The following is a 19,993-nucleotide window of genomic DNA, read 5'->3' as shown; positions in this document are numbered from 1 at the left end:
CTTGCTCTTTTATTACTAATGACAAAACAGTTTCTTTAAAAGGTGTAAACAACAAAATTTCAATTACGTGTTTTCCTCTTTGCCTGCTATTGCCAGCCTGCAGAGGTAATAGAAGAGAAGTGTAGTGAAAGGCAGCATTTTGGAGATTTATCGGTCAATAAAGGAGATAATTACAGCTTGTTTATGAAAGGAGACCCCCTCCCCGGCATTGGCACTCAACCGTGATGACTCTGGCACCCAGCTCGAAGCCATAAAAGTCAATGGGAAGATAGAGGATTTCAATAAAATTATGACACTCAATAAACCTTCCTGGGGAAACAAATTTTCCAGATACATGACCAGTTCTAGTTGGATTTGTAACTTTAATTTCTCAATTACTGTATTTTTTTGTCATCAGCTAATCATGCATCCATGCTGGGGTGGTGAGCAGTGTGTAGCCCAGGGTCTGATCAGCCCTCAGGGGAGAACGCAGGAATCCTGTGAGCCCCTGTGTCTTCCCCCAGGCTCACCTGGAGGATGGGTGCAGGGCATCAGGACCCCATATAGCAGAGCAGTTGGGATGGGTCATCTCTCCTGGGGGCATGCCAGGCTCAGCTCCGGGAGGCACCAAGCAGAGATTGCTAGGTTGGGGGGATTGGCGCCTGGGGCCCCTTCCCTGGGCCATTTCAGTCTGCCTCAGGCCTTTGAGCCCTGCAGCTTGCCTGGATACCCTGCCCCAGTGGGGCTAGGGCCTGGGAAGGGGCTCCTGGCTGGTACACAGAGCAAGACAGTGCAGGGCTGGACTGGCCTCCAGCAGCCGTCCCAGCATGCGTCTACCGGGAAGGGATGCTCCCATGAGTATGTAGGTGTCTGTCTGCTCATGGGGGTGATGTCCTCCTGCTGCCATTTTGTGGGCCTCATTGGCAAGGCAGTGAGCCAGACCGTCTGCGACATCATTGACCCTCATGGCTGATTACCCGCCCCATCAGTCAGGTAGCCGATGGGCCACGGATTGGAGGGCTGGTCTCCCGGTGCCCAGCATGTCCACAGCAGAGCCGGGACTTGCACCTGTCCTTGAACCTGGGAGAACCCACCTCTCCTTTCTGGGCTGTGCACCCCAGACACTCCACAATGCCCGATACTTGTTTGTGCAGAAGTTCTGGGAAGCAGGACTCTTTGGGAGCTGGGCTTCCTGCAAGACGACTTGAGTCTCTAATGGTGCCGCTTGATGCAGGCTTCCTGGGTGACAGCAGGTGGCAAAAGTGTGGGGTCGGAGGAGAGTGGGCACTGCTTCCTGCTCATGCCTAGGATCCATTAGGGCCACAGTCCCCTCCATCCAGACTCAGGGCTGGGGTTCAGAAGAATATTCAGCCTATGGTTTGAGGCCCATAGCAGGGGAGGGGTAGACAGAGGTAGCAGCCTGCTGGGCAGACAGAGGTTTCTTTCCCAGCACGGGGCGCCCTTTATGCAAGCCCACCCTGGGCCTGGGGCACCCTTGGTCTGCACAGCCTCCCCTGCTGGCCTTGCAGGGGCTTGCGCTCACCAGCGTCTCCTGGCCATGCTTCAGGGGGTTGTCTGCCTCTCCCAGGGCCCCTGACTTGCTGCATCTCCACGTGTGGGTGCCATCTTTGGGCCGGGACACAGAAAGGGTGCCAGGAATGTCTGGTGCACAGTGACGTGCCCGCAGGCTGTGATTGTGGCCTCAGGCATCCCCTGAGCTCGGTGGGAAGAGGAGGTGCACTGAGGCCAGGGCTGCCTGTGCGGGACTCTGCGGCCTTTCAGAGAGCGATCGGTTTCTCACCCTATCGGGATGCCTGCTACCCCCAGCTTAGACAGGTCCCTCCTCACCTGCTGAGTCTGCTGCTTAGGGCCTCCATGAGGGTTACTAGGTCAAGGGCCAGGTCAGAAGTCACAGGAGGAGGGGCATTCCAACCCACTTTCTGGCCTGCCCCACTGGTATTTTCCTGGGCCTGTAAGATGGGACTCAGGAAGTCAGAGTGACCTAGGGTTCTGGCTGAAATGGGGTGGACACCTTCTGCCCAGCTGAGGGCATGGCAGGCTCTGGGAGGAGTGCCCACACCTCGGGGGAGAGCAGCCTCCCCCACACTGCTGGCTGGTGGGTCCCTGGCCTCTGCATGCTGAGCCCCCAGACCCAGATGGGCCCAGGCCATGTTCCAGCTGCTCGTTCACATCAGGTAAGGCCCTGTCTCAGCCCCAGTGGGCTCTGTTGGGCTGTTGTGAATCCAGATGCTGTTAAGTGTCCAGCCTGAGATGTTTGAGGAGCTGTGTGAAGGTCCTCCTCCTATGACGTGACTTCTGAACTTGATCCTCAGTCCAGTCTCCTGCTCATGTCCCCGGGGAGCATCTTCTGTCACATGTGCCCTGCCATCCCCTTTCTTGGGCCTGAACACCTGCCCTCTGTGCCCACAGGAGCAGGACGGCATGAGGGCCATCCTTGGGTCCTACATCCTGGGCTGGTGGCCATACCACTCCAGTCTCTGCTGCTGTGACATGTCTCTGGTGTCTGGGCCTCCCTCTCATGAGAACTCTGGCACTGGCTGCCGGGCCCACCCTAAACACAGGACAGCAGCATCTCAAGATCCTCTCCTTCACTTACGTACAGGCTATTTCCAAGTAAGTCCCCTTCGCAGGCCCTCAGGGGGACTCGACCTGTCTTTTGGGGATGCATTTCGGCCACCCCAGGAGGAAGCTGGGGTTCCCTGCTGGCCATGGTGCTGATGAAAGCCCCATGCACAAGGGGTGCTGGGGTGGGGCAGTGTTCTGCCCACTGTTGGGTGCCAGCAGCCCTGGCCCGTGACCCCTAGCTTTCAGGGTTTAGAAACATCCTTAGAGCAGGAGTACCACCTTCTAGTGTGATTCCTGTGCACAGAACATGGGTCAGGGTCTGGGAACCCAGGGATTGTCAGGTGCTCCTCCCGCCTCCACCCCGGGGGCCACGGTGTGACCCTCACTGCATGGCCCTCGCCAGTCTCCCCTCTCTTCCCCACGTGCATTCCCTGCCATCCCAGGGGCTGAACCATAGGACACCTGGTTCTGTTGGGGGAGTTGTTCTCTGTCAACTTCGACAGGAATCACAGAACTTTGATGGCATTACGACAAGCTGAGCCTGGGCAGAGCCCCTCCAGAGTCCACCCAAGACCCCCCTGGAGCCTTATCCAGCTGCTCGGGCACATCTGGGGAAACGGGGTTCCCCTTTCAGTCCCTCCATAGGATTTTGTTCAAACCGAGCGCCAGCACTCGCCGGGTCAGACCGCCTGGGTCATCCTGGCCCCGCCTCCAGGGGCCTGGGACGGTGGTGGCCGCTGCGGTGGGCTGGCTGTATTCACGTCTGGGCGCGGGAGGGTGCCTGCCCAGTGGGGGCGGCTTTGAGAGTCTCTGCGCCGACCTGTGTCGCCGCTGCTGACAGGAGACTCGGCCCTCTGCCTTACCTAGTGCCAGATGCCACTAGTGTGAACTTTTTCTGGGTAGAGATTATGTAACTTAAGTATGTTCTCAAGGGGAGTTCTAATGAAAAAGTGAAAGATCCTTGATTTTACATTTAAATAAACTGAAGTCCATAAAGGCCTTCTGCCGTGGGGGTCCGCGCAGCCCTGGGAGACTCTGCTGCACCCCCTCTCCTTGTGGGGCTGGCTGCAGGGCTGGGGACTTCTGGGCAGCAAGGGTGCACGTGGGCCAGGGGCCCACCCTGCTCCCCACGTCTGCATGCCCCGTGCTGCTGCCGTCCTGGCCCTGGTCTCAGTCCCCCGACTGACTGGGGCCTTGTGTGCCTCCTCCTGGGCTTCTCACTATCGTGGGGCTTCCCTGGTGGAGTGCACTCAGACCTGACCCTCCTGCGGAACTCCTCCAGCCACGCCTGCCAGGCCCTGCCCCTGGTGCCTGCATCCTGAGGGTGCCGTGTGTGGACAGTGAGCTGGGATGGGTGGGTGGCCTCGCCTCACCTGCGTTTCCTTCTCCCAGGCTGTTCTGAGCTGCCTGTCACCCAGAGCCAGGCAGCCACCTTTCCAGGGTTTCGTCTGGTTTCCGGGTGATGTGGGGAGAGGGAGGCGGGTAAGCCAGTGCCTGTTGCTCTGGAATTGAAGCAGAATTCCTCCCCCGAGACGCCGCCCTGCTGCCCCATCCGGCAGGCACTTGTCCAGGGAGTGGGCACGGGCCCTGAGGACCCTGGTGTCTGTCCCTGCCTCACCACTGCTGCTCTTCCCGGCTTGCCTCTCTAGGCTGCAGGCTGGGACCCACTGACGTTTCTATCGCTTTTCTGCCCCAGCATGTTCTTATCCAATGGCAGACAAATGAGGAGTCCCTGCTCACACAGCAGGAGTCCAGGAGGCCGCTTCAAGGCTCGTGCCCAAGGCCAGCCCAGAGCCCGGTGCTCCCAGTCCACAGACCCACCCACTGAGTCCTGCTCTGTCCACTGCCACCTCCCCACAGAAAGCAGCCTTCCTGCTCTTTGGAGCCTCCCTGAGGGTCTGCTCCTGGTGGTCCTGTCACCTTGGATGGTACTCAGTGTCCCACGTCCGTCCTCTCAGGAGCCCCTGAGGCTGTGCACGTGGTCAGAAAATTCTTTTTGTTTTTTAAATTTTTTATTAAGGTATGATTGATATACACTCTTAGGAAGGTTACACATGAAAAAACAATGTGGTTACTACAGTGACCCATATTATCAAGTCCCCACCCATATCCCAATGCAGTCACTGTCCATCAGTGCAGCAAGATGCCACACATCCACTATGTGCCTTCTCTGTGCTACACTGTTCTCCCCGTGATCCCCCACACCATGTGCACTCAACATAATACCCCTCAATCCCCTTCTCCCTCCCTCCCCACCTGCCCTCCCACACCCCTCCCCTTTGGTAACTACTAGTTCATTCTTGGAGTGTCTGAGTCTACTGCCATTTTGTTCCTTCAGTTTTGCTTCGTTCTTATACTCCACAAATGAGGGAAATCATTTGGCATTTGTCTTTCTCTGCCTGGCTTATTTCACTGAACATAATGTCCTCCAGCTCCATCCATGTTGTTGCAAATGGTAGGATTTGTTTCTTTCTTATGGCTGAATAGTATTCCATTGTGTATATGTACCACATCTTCTTTATCCATTCATCTACTGATGGACACTTAGGTTGCTTCCATATCTTGGCTATTGTAAAAAGTGCTGCAATAAACATAGGGGTGCATATGTCTTTTTGAATCTGAGAAGTTGTATTCTTTGGGTAAATTCCAAGGAGTGGGATTCTGGGGTCAAATGGTATTTCCATTTTTAGTTTTTTGAGGAATCTTCATATTGCTTTCCACAATAGTTGAACTAACTTACATTCCCACCAGCAGTGTAGGAGGGTTCCCCTTTCTCTGCATCCTCACCAGCATTTGTTGTTCTTAGTCTTTTCGATGCTGGCCATCCTTACTGGTGTGAGGTGATATCTCATTGTGGTTTTAATTTGCATTTCCCTGATGATTAGTGATGTGGAGCATCTTTTCATGTGTCTGTTGGCCATCTGAATTTCTTCTTTGGAGAACTGTCTCTTCATATCCTCTGCCCATTTGTTAATCAGGTTATTTGCTTTTTGGGTGTTGAGGCGTGTAAATTCTTTATATATTTTGGATGTTAACCCCTTGTCGGATATGTCATTTACAAATATATTCTCCTATACTGTAGGATGCCTTTTTGTTTAGTTGATGATGTCCTTTGCCATGCAAAAACTTTGTAGTTTGATGTAGTTCCATGAGTTCATTTTTGCTTTTCTTTCCCTTTCTTGAGGAGATGGGTTCAGGAAGAAGTTGCTCATGCTTATATTCAGGAGATGTTTGCCTATGTTGTCTTCTAAGAGTTTTATGGTTTCATGACTTACATTCAAGTCTTTAATCCATTTTGAGTTTACTTCTGTGTATGGGGTTAAACAATAATCCAGTTTCATTCTCTTGCATGTAGCTGTCCAGTTTTGCCAACACCAGCTGTCGAAGAGGCTGTCATTTCCACATTGTATGTCTATGGCTTCTTTATTGCATATTAATTGACCATATATGGTTGGGTTTGTATCAGAGCTTTCTTGTCTTTTCCATTGGTCTATGGGTCTGCTCTTGTGCCAGGACCAAATTGTCTTGATTACTGTGGCTTTGTAGTATAGCTTGAAGTTGGGGAGCATAATTCCACCTGCTTTATTCTTCATTCTCTGGATTGCTTTGGCTATTCGAGGTCTTTTGTGGTTCCATATGAATTTTAGGATTATTTCTCTAGTTCATTGAAGAATGCTGTTGGTATTTTGATAGGAATTGCATTGAATCTATAGATTGCTTTAGGCAGGATGGCCATTTTGACAATATTAATTCTTCTTATCCATGAGCACAGGATGTGTTTCCATTTATTGGTATCTTCTTTAATTTCTCTCATGAGTGTCTTGTAGTTTTCAGAATATAGGTATTTCACTTCCTTGGTTAGGTTTATTCCTGGATATTTTTATTCTTTTTGATGCAATCGTGAATGGAATTTTTTCCTCATTTCTCTCTCTGCTAGTTCATTGTTAGTGTATAGGAATGCCAAAGATTTCTGTGTATTAATTTTTTATCCTGCAACTTTGCTGAATTCAGATGTTAGATCTAGTAGTTTTGGAGTGGATTCTTCAGGGTTTTTTTATGTACAATATCATATCTTTAAAGAGGGACAGTTTAACTTCTTCCTTGCCAATCTGGATGCCTTTTATTTCTTTGTGTTGTCTGATTATCGTGGCTAGGACCTGCATTACTATGTTGAATAGAAATGGGGAGAGTGGGCATCTTTGTCTTATTCCTGATCTTAAAGGAAAAGCTTTCAGCTTCTCGCTGTTGGTTTGTCATATATGGCCTTTATTATGTTGAGGTACTTGCCCTCTATACCCATTTTGTTGAGAGTTTTTATCATGAATGGATGTTGAATTTTGTCAAATATTTTTACAGCATCTATGGAGATGATTATGTGGTTTTTGTCCTTCTTTTTATTGATGTGGTGGATGATGTTGATCAATTTTTGAATGTTGTACCATCCTTGCATCCATGGAATAAATCCTACTTGATCATGATGGAGGATCTTTTTGATGTATTTTTGAATTTGGTTTGCTAATATTTTGTTCAGTATTTTTGCATCTATGTTCATCAGGGATATTGGTCTGTAATTTTCTTTTTTTGTGTTGTCTTTGCCTGGTTTTGGTATTAGAGTGATGCTGGCCTCATAGAATGAGTTTGGAAGTATTCCCTCCTGTTCTATTTTTTGGAAAGCTTTAAGAAGAATGGGTATTGGATCTTCACAAAATGTTTGATACAATTCAGTGGTGAAGCCATCTGGTCCAGGAGTTTTGTTCTTAGTTAGGTTTTTGATTACCAGTTCAATGTCGTTGCTGGTAATTGGTCTGTTCAGATTTTCTGTTTCTTTCTTGGTCAGCTTTGGAAGGTTGTATTTTTCTAGAAAGTTGTCCATTTCTTCTGGGTTATCCCATTTGTTAGCATATAATTTTTCATAGTATTCTCTAATAATTCTTTGTATTTCTGTGTTGTCCCTCATGACTTTTCCTTTCTCATTTCTGATTCTGTTTATGTGAGTAGACTCTCTTTTTTTCTTTATAAGTCTGGCTAGGGGTTTATTTATTTTGTTTATTTTCTTGAAGAACCAGTTCTTACTTTCATTCTTTCTTTCTATTTTTTTTATTCTTCTCAATTTAATTTATTTCTGCTCTAATCTTTATTATGTCCCTCCTTCTGCTGACTTTGGGCCTCATTCATTGTTCTTTTTCTAGTTTCATTAATTGTGAGTTTAGACTGCTTATATGAGATTGTTCTTCTTTCTTGAGGTAGGACTGTATTGCAATATACTTTCCTCTTAGCACACCCTTGGCTGCATCCCACAGATTTTTGCGGTGTTGAACTATTGTTGTCATTTGTCTCCATATATTGCTTGATCTCTGTTTTTATTTGGTCATTGATCCATTGGTTATTTAGGAGCATGTTGTGAAGCCTCCATGTGTTTATGGGATTTTTCATTTTCTTTGCATAATTTATTTCTAGTTTCATACCTTTGTAGTCTGAGAAACTGGTTGGTACAATTTAAATCTTTTTTAATTTACTGAGGCTCTTTTTGTGGCCTAGTATATGATCTATTCTTGAAAATGTTCCATGTGCACTTGAGAAGAATGTGTATTCTGTTGCTTTTGGGTGTAGAGGTCTGTAGATGTCTGTTAGGTCCATCTGTTCTACTGTGTTGTTCAGTGCTTCTGTCTCCTTACTTATCTTCTGTCTGGTTGATCTGCCCTTCAGAGTGAGTGGAGTGTTGAAGTCTCCTAGAATGAATGCCTTGCATTCTATTTCCCCTTTTAATTCTGTTAGTATTTGTTTCACATATGTAAGTGCTCCTGTGTTGGGAGAATAGATATTTGTAATGGTTATATCTTCTTGTTGGACTGCCCCCTTTATCATTATGTAATATCCTTCTTTGTCTCTTGTGACTTTCTTTGTTTTGAAGTCTATTTTGTCTGATACAAGTACTGCAACTCCTGCTGTTTTCTATTAGCTGCATGAAATATCTTTTCCATCCCTTCACTTTAGTCTGTGTATGTCTTTGGGTTTAAAGTGAGTCTCTTGTAGGCAGCATATAGATGGGTCTTGTTTTTTTATCTATTCAGTGACTCTATGTCTTTTGATTGGTGCATTCAGTCCATTTACATTTAGGGTGATTATTGATAGGTATGTACTTATTGCCATTGCAGGCTTTAGATTTGTGGTTACCAAAGGTTCAAGGTTAACTTCCTTACTATCTAAGAGCCTAACTTAACTCACTTAATATGCTGTTACAAACACAATCTAAAGGTTCTTTTCTTTTTATTCTCCTTTTTCTTCCTCCTCCATTCTTTCTATATTAGATATCTTATTCTATATTCTTTGTCTATCCCTTGATTGACTTTGGGGATAGTCAATTTAGTTTTGCATTTGCGTAGTTCTTTACTGTGGTTTTATTACCTCTGGTGACAGTTATTAAACCTTAGGAACACTTCCATCTATAGCAGTCCCTCCAAAATAGACTGTAAAGATGGTTTTGGGTGGTAAATTCTCTCAGCTTTTGCTTATCTTGACATTGTTTAATCCTTCCTTCAAATTTAAATGATAATCTTGCCAGATAAAGTATTCTTGGTTCGATGCCCTTCTGCTGCATTGAATTAAATACATCATGCCACTCCCTTCTGGCCTGTAAGGTTTCTGCTGAGAAGTCTGATGTTTCCTTTGTATGTGATCTTATTTCCTTCTCTGGCTGCTTTTAATAGTCTGTCCCTATCCTTGATCTTTACCAATTTTATTACTGTATGTCTTGGTGTTGTCTTCCTTGGGTCCCTCGTGTTGGGAGATCTGTGGATCTCCATGGACTGAAAGACTATCTCCTTCCCCATATTGGGGAAGTTTTCAGCAATTACCTCCTTAAAGACACTTTCTATCCCTTTCTTTCTCTCTTCTTCTTCTTCTGGTATCCCTATAATGCAAATATTGTACCATTTTGATTGGTCACACAGTTCTCTCAATGTTCTTTCATTCTTAGAGATCTTTTATTCTCTCTGTGCCTCAGCTTCTTTGTATTCCTCTTCTCTAGTTTCTATTTCATTTATCATCTCCTCCACTGTATCCAATCTGCTTTTAATACCCTCCATTGTGCTCTTCAATGATCGGATCTCCGACTGGAATTCATTCCTGAGTTCTTGGATATCTTTCTATACCTGCATTAGCATGTTGATGATTTTTATTTTGAACTCCCTTTCAGGAAGAGTCATAAGGTCCATGTCATTTAAATCTTTCTCCAGAGTTATATTAATTTTACTCTGGTGAGGTTCCTTTGGCATTTCGTATTTGTGTATGGCGCCCTCTAGTGTCCAGAAGCTCTGCTTTCTGGAGCTGCTCAGCCCCTGAAGCAATGTCAAGGGTCGCATGGGAGTGTTATTGGTGCCTAGGGGGAGGAAAGAGCTGTTTCCTCCTTCCCGGCCCCTCTGCCTGTCTCCACTGCCTGAACCAGTGGGCCCAGCACACAGGTATAAGCTTTTGTCCCAGAGCAGCCGAATATGGATCCCTGCTTTCCACAAGTGGCTGGAATCTCAGTCTCTCCAGGAATTCTGCCTGTATTAGCTTTCCAACCCCATAATCACACAAATATGAAAGCACCATGAAATGTAGGTTTGTGCTCCCAGAGCAGATCTCTGGAGCTAGGTATTCAACAGTCCCAGGCCTTCCACTCCCTCCCTGCTCCATTTCTCTTCCTCCTGCTGGTGAGCTGGGGTGGGGGAAGGGCTCGGGTCCCACCGTGCCACAGCTTTAGTACATTACTCTGTTCTGTGAGGTCTGCTCTTTTTTCCAGATGTATGCAGTCTGGCACAGTCCTCTTTCCTGTTGCTCTCTCAGGATTAGTTTCACCAACTATATTTTCAAATTGTATGTGGTTTTAGGAGGAAGCGTCTGTCACACCTTTCATGCCACCATGTTTAATCCTGAAGTCATGAGCAGTTTCTTTTGAATGTAATACTAAGCATAGAGTCACAGAGTTGGAGGGCATGTAAGTGTGAAACCTCTGGACATATAGATTGCTTCTTTGAGTGGTCAGCTAGTTCACATTCCTGCATCAGCGTAGATGATCCAGTTGTTTACACCTTTCCCAGCTGGCAGGATCACCAGAATTCTGTTTCTGCCGCTCAGATGGATGCACCAGGGGCTTTTTGTGTTGGTACTGGGGTTGCACTTCCCTGTTTACTGTGCTTCTCATGCACTTGTCCGCCATATGACTTTCCTCTCCCAGGAAGTATCTGTGTGTTTTGTCCATTTTTCTGTCCCGTCACGTATTTTTTCTTACTGCTTTGTATGTGTCCTCTGCATACTCCTAGCACTGACCCTGTGGAGAAGGCTGAGGGTTCCTGCACTTTTCCCCACAGCCCTGAGATGTGGTGGGCAGGGGAGCGCCTTCTGTGGAGCACAGGGAGAAGACCGCCCAAGGGGCCGGCAGGTGGGGCTGCCGGGCATGCTCTGCCACCTGGACTGGGTGCAGAGAGCTGTCTCGTTCTAACCACTCAGTGGGTGTGGGGCGGCTTGGCTCCTGGGCCTGGTTTTTGTCTGAAGTAGGACCAGGAAGAGAACCACTTTGTGGGAGTGCATGGACAAAAGCTGGGCAGGGGGCATGGTGCCCTCTGGGGGCCTTCAGCTTGGGCTCTGGCCTCTGGCACCATGTGGGCTGGAGAGGAACAGCCTTGAGGAGGTCTACCCCGAGCCAGAGACGGGGCCTCTGGTCCCCTGCATTGCCCAGGGGCTGCTTGCCTTCCAGAGGAGCCTCTGAACCTGCTGTCAGGGGGACCAAGTGCCTCTCCATGGCTGGCTTCCTTCCATGTACATGTCTCAGCTCTGGGGCAGTGGGGAAGGAATTTACAGGCGGCCTGTGATGGCTACCTCGGTCCTGTGTTCCTCTCCCAGGCTTTCTCCAAAGACCACTTCCTCTCCACGAGCAGTGGCCTTGGCCTTGGTGTCCAGTGAGGTCACTGCCCACTGACTCTGCACCGCCCGCTGTGCCTCTTCCTTGGCACTGGGCCTGAGGTGAAGCTGAGGCAGGCTGGCAGGGAGCCACTTCGCAGGCCTGCAGGACTGGCACCAAGCTTAGTGGGCCTAAGGGGCACCAGGAGTGTAGGCTTGGCATGTAGGAGCGGATCAGAGGCCCAGTTGTCAGTCCTGACTCTCCTCTCTCCCAACTGGCCCATAGTCCCCTCTGCTTTTAGTCAATTCCTGGAACGTGAGCTCACTGGGCTTCCATGGGTACCAATCCATGGGTGCCACAGATCCCCACATGGCTCAGGCGCCCGGGCTGTGACCAGTGCTGCTGGGAGTTGGTACAGATCACCACACCCATGGGAGGCCCCAGTGCTGCTGGCCTCCCCTTCCTCATGCCTCAGCAGCTGCATGCTGTGTCCTCACAGGGTCCCTGAGAGAAGCAGCCGTGTGTGTGACAGCGCCGTGGTGGCCTTCCTGCCCCTCTGGGCGAGGACTGGGTTTCCAGTCAGCAGGCTGGGTGCAGTCCCAGTTCCCCAGGTGAGAGCTGGCCCCTCTCATGGTGGGCCCTTCCTTGTGGTGGCTCCTGGACCCTGGGGACCCCATGGGTGGCTGCCTGCATCCCATGTGCATGAGGCATTCACCACACAGCGTGTGAAACTAATACATCCACGACTCACTGGATTCTCGTATTTTGACTATTTCCTGGGTGAGTACGTGAGCAGTCATCCTGCTCCATGGGCACATCCCAGCCTAATGATGCCAAGGACCCCCTGGGAGGCCTGAGTCAGGGCTGCATGACCGCAGGTGGGTCACAGTGAGTTGGGCCCTGGGTCCCCTTGGCTCTCCTCTGGAGTCTGGCATGCTCCCTGCTCTGTGGTGGCTTCTGTGGATGGCTGGAGGTTATGTCCAGATCATATGGGGCAGCCCCTCAGCCCCTGCCTGGGGCTCTGTGAGCAAGTGAGCTGGGCTTGCACAAGCCCCCTCAGCTGTGTCAGGCCTGGCACCATCGTTGGCCAGATGGATGGTCAAGACCTGCCTTGCATCTCTGCCGTTGGGGGGCCAGGCTCCAGGCTGGGGGCTTTGTCCACTGGATCCAGAGTCCTGTTCAGTGGACAGTGATGTCAGGGCATCAGAGGGTTTCTGGGGTGTTGGTCCTGTCAGGAAACTTCCCTTGATTACTTCTAAGAAGAGCGACTCTACTCTCACCCGGAGTGCTAAAACCCCTTCCTGGCTGCCCCTCGGTGACCTTCCCCGCCTGCAGGATTCGGTGGGAATCCAGGACCTTGGAGCAGGCTGGGGAAGAGCAGGCCCACTGACCCATTTCTTCTTGTCTGAAGACTCAGCTGTCGCAGGCCCTGGAGGAGCTGGGAGGCCAGAAACAGAGAGCAGATGTGGTGAGTCCCTGAGACATGTGCCTTGGTACTGGTCTTCGTGCTGAAGGGAGGCCCAGGGCCAAGGGCGCCGTAGATCCTGGGCCCCAGGCAGAAATCCTTGTCCCCAGCATGGCTTGTCCTGCAGGCCGAGCATCCAGCCCCTGGCAGCCACAGGGCCTCTTGGCCTCAGAGATGCAGGCACGAGTGGAAAGGGGTGGGGCTCAGAAGCTGAGTCCTCTCTCCCCCAGGGGCAGACATGTGCAGGGCGTCCCCTGCCTTGCCCTAAGCTAGGAATGGCCATACGCCTAGAGTCTAGGCCATGCGCGACCTGCATGGCAATAAAGCAGGTGTGGAAAGCCGTGTCAGCAGCTGTCAGTGGGTTGACGCTCACCCTCGGCCTGGGCAGGGCCTGCCTCCTGGTGCGTCCACGCTGGCCCAGGGCCCTTCAGCCTGCATGTGGCTGCTGCGGGAAAGGTTTGTTTCTCTGTTCAGGTGGGGCTGCCTCTGATGCATGTTCCCTCAGAACACATAAGCCCCCTGCCCTGGGGGCTGCCCGCTGAGCTTTGTGAGGGGGTACATGCAGGTGATGCATGTACAGAATGAGTCCAGCCAGGCTTTCTCGCCACCCTTTGGGGGATAAACAGGCTTTGCTTTGGAGCCTGTACATCCTGTACAAACTCTAAGCCCCTCCATGCTGCTGCCGCCCAAGCTCTGCTCTCTGTGAGGGTGAAGCCACTGGGGCCATGGGCAATGTCTACACTTGCTCTTGGGTTGCTGTGCCCCAGGCCGCTCACTAGGTGGTTTGGGGGTCTGGGGCCACTGGAACGGGCTTGGGGGCTTGTGTCCTGGGCCAGGTCTTTGTTTCAGTGTCATCATTTGTCAGCCCATGACCTAGAGCAGGTTGTCTAGCCTACCAGACGGGAACGGACCCCAGCTGAAATGACGTGTCCTTGAGTTGCTTTATCCATCATGCTACTGTCCCCACAGCATCAGGTGGTCACTGCGGCCCCCACTGTGGGCCCCCACTGTAGGCAGAGGGGTGCTGATGGCACAGGGACCATGCTGGGGATGAGGGGGCGGGGCCAGGGATGAGCCCCAGTGCCAGCAGATGGGGACCCATGGTTGGCCGTGCCGCTGGTGAGGCAGGACGAGGGAGGGCGACAGGGGTCAGCCTGGGCTGTGCTGAAGGCAGGGGAGTGCGTGAGGGCGAGGGGCCTGAGTTGGCTTCGGGCACCTGGCCTGGATGGTGACAGGGAAGTCCACTGGTGCGGTGTTGGGGAGTGCACATTGGGAGGGAAACACTGGGGCCGAGGGACCATGTGGCACTGGGTCCCTGGGTCTGGAGGCCAGAGGAACCTCTGGGCGCATTTACATCCTAGGGAGCCAGGCAGGTAGGGCCTGGGGTTAGAGTCCTGTTAAGCTGCTCCGGCCAGGGGTCGGCCCAAGGAAGGCGGTTTCACCCTGAGCCAGAGAAGGAAGCTTCAGTGAGGGATGGGCTGGCAAGGAGCAGAGTCACCCATGGCCAGTGACAGAATTTCACCCATGACCCCATGAGAGCTGCTTCACGGGAGGTGGGCGTGCAGGCGGGCATGGCCAGGCCCACGGAAGGCAGTCTGCACAGAGTGCTACCTCTGAAGGGCTGGGAGGGCAGCTCATAGCCTCACGGTCACGTCAGATTGAGGCATGTTCCAGCTGAGCCCAAACAGTTGGGCTAGAGATGCAACAGTTGCAGGAGGGGACAGGAAGTCTGGGGCACAGGAAGGGCACCCCGGGAGAGGAGCTGGATCTGCATGGGTGTGCGCATTTGATATGGGTGCTCGGGTGCCTCTGGGCAGGCATGGTGGGTGGCTGGGAGGGGCTGCCACGGGAGCGCTGTGCTCCCGGCGCACTTTGCCTAGTCGTCAGAAGCAGCTGCAAGGCAGCACCATGCGTGTTCCTTCTTGCTGTGGGTGGTTTTCCAACGTGAGTGTTACCCATGCCTGTCTCCAGGTGCCAGGGACGCCCAGGGACCTCCTGCTCATGTCTGAGTTCTCAGGGGAGCATTCCCAGTTGAACGGGGGAAGCTTCCTACCTGTTGCTCACTGGAAGGCCTTCTCCCCTGTTCTGAGAGTAGGGTGGGGCTTGGGACAGTGTGGGGTGGCCTGCTGTCAGTGAACCAGGATGATTCAGACCTGCAGGTGTCATGCCTTCTCCTCATCCACTGGCCTTCCAGGCTCCTTCAATGGGGGCCTGATTCTGGTTGACTTTGGGGAAGCCCCAGAGTGGGGTCCAGGTCTTCTGTGGCTTCTGATGCACCGATTTGCAGACACTGTGGGGAACCCCCAATGTTATGTGTGTGTCAGCATGCCACACTTGCTGCCTCGGTGTTGACAACCCAGCTGTGCCTGAGGCCTTGTGCCATGATGCACGTCATACAGGGGAAGCGAAGGGAAGCCGCACTGGGCACACTCCCAGCCCGAGGCCTTGGGGCTGAGCCGTTGACACTGCGCCCAGACACCAGGACTCCCTGGAGCTGACACAAGCCCTGACCCCGGCCCTTCGCCAGCTCCTGAGGGTTGTGGAAAGGACAGGCCGTCCTGCAGGCTCCAGCTTGCCTGGGGTGGCGCTGAGCAGTGCTGGAGCACTGGCAGGGGCCACAGGGGCCACTGTGTCTCCTCATGCTCTAGAAGGATATGGGGTGAGGGGTGGCTGCCTCTGGTTGTGAGTTTTCTTATTTTGGACCCGTATAGTCTCTGTTCTTATGTAAATCTCCCATGGCTTTAAGTGGATGCCAAGTCCCTGTCCTGGACCAATTAAATTAGAATCCCTGGCAAGAGGCCAGGCAAGGATATTATTTGCCCGCTGCCCTGTGATTCTGGCGTCAACCAGGGTGGAGGGCCACCCCGTCTACCTGGCCACTGGGGCTCGGGGCAGGTCCTCCACTGGGGCTCTGGTGAGACGTGCCTTGTCCCAGGGCACTGACTCTAGAGAGATGAGCCAAGCTCGGACCTGGCTCTGCCCCGAGGTGATTCTCAGCAGCACCCCAAGGTACCGGGGGCTCCCATTTGCACAGCGGGATTGTTTTCTCAGACTTGTTTTGGATCTGGGATGTAGCTTTCTCCTCTGACAGGTTTTTAAGCTCTGCTTCCGATTGTCTGACCTTTAGCTTGCTTCACGTTGGTGCTTTCACATCTCTCTCTTCCCCAGCTAAAGGGAAAATGAGGCACGGCAGTGCCAGGAGATAGGACCGCAAGCAGGCCGCACTCACTCAGCGAGCCTGCAAGCCTCTGTTTTCCCTCCAGACCCTCCTTGGGTCCAGCGGTGTCTCCTGTGACCCGCCAAGGAGAAAAAGGCCGGGTGGCCCGACAGGTCTTGGTCATGTTGTCAGGGTGGAGGTCACCATCAGCACTTACATGGTCTGGTTAGGAGGAGGTTCTGCTATGCCAGGAACCCCAGAGCTGATGGAGGCAGTGAGCAGCTGAAGGGACGAGCCTGGCTCTGCAGCCCTGCCCCTTCCTGGGGCAGCGGTGGTACCAGGGGCCACCTGAGGAGTCAGTGGTCCCAGGAAAGCGACAGGGTGGCCGCCTCCTCTGGGCTGGATCGTGAGAAGTCTGTTGGCTGCGCCCCCCCACCCTCTGCCCAGGTTGTAGCGGGGCCTGAGCCCTCATGCCCTGCCCCCAGCATCCTGGGTGCTGTTTTCTGGCCCAAAGTCACTTCAGGGTTTAGGAAAGGAGAGGAAGAAAAAAAAAGAAAAATGTAAACATCTTTAATTGCAGATGACAAAACAGTTTGACTTCCTGTTATTAATTAGCAAAACCCGTGCTAGTTAGGAAGCATAAGCGCAATGCAGTTAACACCCAGGGAGCGATGTCCTGGGCCATGGTTGTATCCTTGACACACTCACCCTAATTAGAGGTGGCCAGCAGCGGCAAGGAAATGAGTTTTGTGATTATAACTATAAAAATCCCCCAATATTTTATATACTTCAGGGAGTGAGAATTGAAGGTTTATCTTCTGATTTAAGAGGAATTACACCTCTCACAGCTCTGTGAATTACACAGTCCTTGAGCCCCACTCCCCTTAACCACTCCTGCTGGCTTCCACCCCCTGCCCCCCGGGGAGCCGGCCCAGCATCTGCCTGGGGACTGTGGCCAGAGGCCTGGAGAGGTGGCCTGGGGCCATTTCCTGGGGGCAGCTCAGTGGTCTGAGAGAAGCCCTTTTTAGGGATGAGGAGATCTTTAGAATTTAGCATTGAGCCGACCTGGGATGTCTGAGGCTGGTTGGCAAGTGGCTGCCTCAGAGAGCAAGAGCAGAGTCCCTGGCAAGAGCTCCAGGCTGAAGGCCCTGTGTGACCGAGGGACGAGGAGCTGGCTTCCAGCCGCCACCCGGGGCCGCCCTGAGGCAGAGCTCAAGTGACCCGTGATTTTCACCATCATCTTCGGCATCCTGGTCACAGGCATGGCCTTGGTCGTACAGCAGCGGTCACTGTTTGCTGAGTCATGGGTCCTGACAGAGCCCTGAGGCGGGCACTGTCCTGGCTCTTCGGGCAAGGACGGGCCAGTGATGGGCTGGGCGCCCCACGCAGGTGCCCCTGCCGTCAGGCTCCAGCCTTGCCAGCCTGGCCTCCAGGAAGCGACTTTCCAGGACATGTTCACACTGGATGTGGGCACGGAAAGCAGCTGACCGTCCCCAGGCCCTCCCGTCTGTCCAGCTGGTCTGCGTTTTGCCCAGTTGCAAAGACCTTAGGAATGCTGGTGGTTCGGCTTGCTACTGGGCAAGGATCCACCTGCATTTTAGAGAGAGGGGCCTGAGAAGGTGATTTCTTAGCCTAGAAAATAAACTTCTAATGGTGTAATTTCTGGCCCTTGATTGCAGAAGGTCCTTGCATCCCTCCAGAAAGGAGAAGGCACCTCCCAGTGTGGAGGGGGCTGGGGGCTGTCCTGTTGGGGCCTCTGCAGCCTCCGCTGACTTACAGAGCCATGGGCTCTGCTGTTGATGGGCATGGCTCCTGAGGGTTCTGTTTTCTCTTATATGCTCTCATATCTCTCCCCAGGGAAGTTTAGCATTAGCTCTCAGGTGGGCCTTGGTTTGCAGGTGAGCATGGGAGGGCGGGCTCCCTGCAGGACTGTCGTGCCAATGGTGAGGTGCTCCTGCATCTGTCTGCTGCGGGCCCTGCCCTTGCACCCAGCCACTCTCCTCGGGTGAGCCTAGCACATGGCTTGTTAGGTGTATTCCCAGGTGTTTTCTCATTTCCATTTCTTCCACACTGCTGTGTTACCTAGCTGCTAGCTCTGCATTCCCCATGTGACTCCAGGCCTCTTTCTGGGGTCAGGAGAGGGGGAAAGGAGAAGGCAGGCCCCGCCCCACAAAACTGACTGAGCTGGAGTCAGCCTGCAACAGCCACAGGTTCCTATTGAAAATCGCGGGTCATCCCAAGCAGGGCATCCTGCCCAGAAGGCCTTGCGCACATCATTCTCAGGACAACATCTTTATGGCCCCTAAGCTGCTCGTGTCTCTGTGGGGTCTCTCCCTGGCACATCTCCTCCCCAGCTCCCAGCTCTATCCCACTCACTGGATAGTAATTCACAGCATTCCCGCTGGCCCTGGGGGCGGCCCTCCCCCTGCACTGCTGGTACCTTGGGGGGGAGGGGGTGTGTGTGCTGGAGGGCTGGCTGGGCTGTGGGTCTGGCCTTGGTGTTCATGGCCCATTGCAGGGTGCCAACCATCCTCCACTCTGATGGGGTCTGCTCTGCTGCTCTGCTGCTTACTTCCCTGTGCAGAGCACCCGCGCCCCAGGGTGGGCTCCCATGTTTGCAGGCCCCCATCTGATTGTACTTCTGCACCTTCTGGGAGCAGGAACCCTGGAAGTATGTATCTGCCTGGGGTTAAAGAGCCACCCAGCCAAGCTAACTGCAGAGGAAGGCCCTCCCCAGCGGGACCTCTCCACTCCTGTCTTGTCTCTTTAAGCAGCAGTTTCCGTCTGGCATCCACCGAGACTCTGAGGGATCCACAGAGCCCTTGGAATTGCAGCCAGGTGTCTACTCTCTGTACCCACATTCACTGACTCTTTCTCGGCCTCCTGACCCCCACCTCCATGTACACAGCTTCTGTCCTGGGGGAGGCAGCCTCCCAGAGCCAGTCAGCTCTGTAGCCCTGGTGGAGGCTCGCGTGCTGACACCACTCTGCCCGAGAAGCGGCTCCTTTCCATGCAGGCGGACAGACTTCCACATCCGTGGGCAGCAGGAACTGTGACCAGTTGGTGGCACACAGGTTGGGGGAAGATGCCTGTCTTGTTTCCAGAGCTGTATGACTAAAAGCTCTTCCTGTGCTTTCAGCTGAAACACTTGATTTCTACAAGTCTGCCCCTTAGGCCCCTGCCTGCTGCTGCCTTGTAGTGAAGGCACAGTTTGCTGGGCTGCTGGGACACCCTCTGCAGCCCTCAGGATAGTGGCCCCGTGGGCTCTCCGGTGGCTTGCTCCCTGCACTGGCAAGCTGGGGACTCGTGACAGTTCTCTTTCTTAGCAAAGGTGCTGACCTGGGAAATGGCCTTCTCGGGTGAAAATTCAGCTTGGGCACGCTGTCCTGCTGGGCTGCTGCTTTCTGCTATGAGGGCCTGCCCTTCCTGGTGTGCTCCCCTGGCTGGAGGAGAAATTGTTAAGGGGTCAGCTTTGGGTCCCCCCGACCCCGAGAAGACACTACAGACCTTCCTGGTGCTCAGTGGGTCCAGAGCTGAGCAGGAAAGCGGCCTTCGACCAGGATTTCCTCTGCCTCTCTACTCTGGGAGCCCTGACATTCCTGCCCAGACGGCTCTGGGGAGAGGGCATCGGCTGAGCCCCGGGGAGGCAGGGACCCTCTGTGGTACTGGCAGGTGCTGAGTGAGCGAGCACCCTCCCTGGTGCTCAGCAGTAGAATGGCCTCCGGGCTGGGGCCCATCTCCCGCTCCTGCTGATACTGCTTTGTGGAACTGGGGGCAGCTCCTGGGATCAAACCGTGTAGCCTCCCAAATGAAACTGAGACGCAGTCTCTGTTTAAAGCTTATTCTATTCTAATGAGCTAGCCTCAAGCACCGTTAGCATAAAGTTCTCTGACGTTTCGGAGCTGTCGGTCTGATGGGCCAGGCC

This window comes from Manis javanica, chromosome 10 (genome assembly GCF_040802235.1).
Source record: "Manis javanica isolate MJ-LG chromosome 10, MJ_LKY, whole genome shotgun sequence".
Lineage (NCBI taxonomy): Eukaryota > Metazoa > Chordata > Mammalia > Pholidota > Manidae > Manis > Manis javanica.
The sequence above is the reverse complement of the archived record's forward strand: the minus strand, read 5'-3'. Positions refer to the sequence as shown.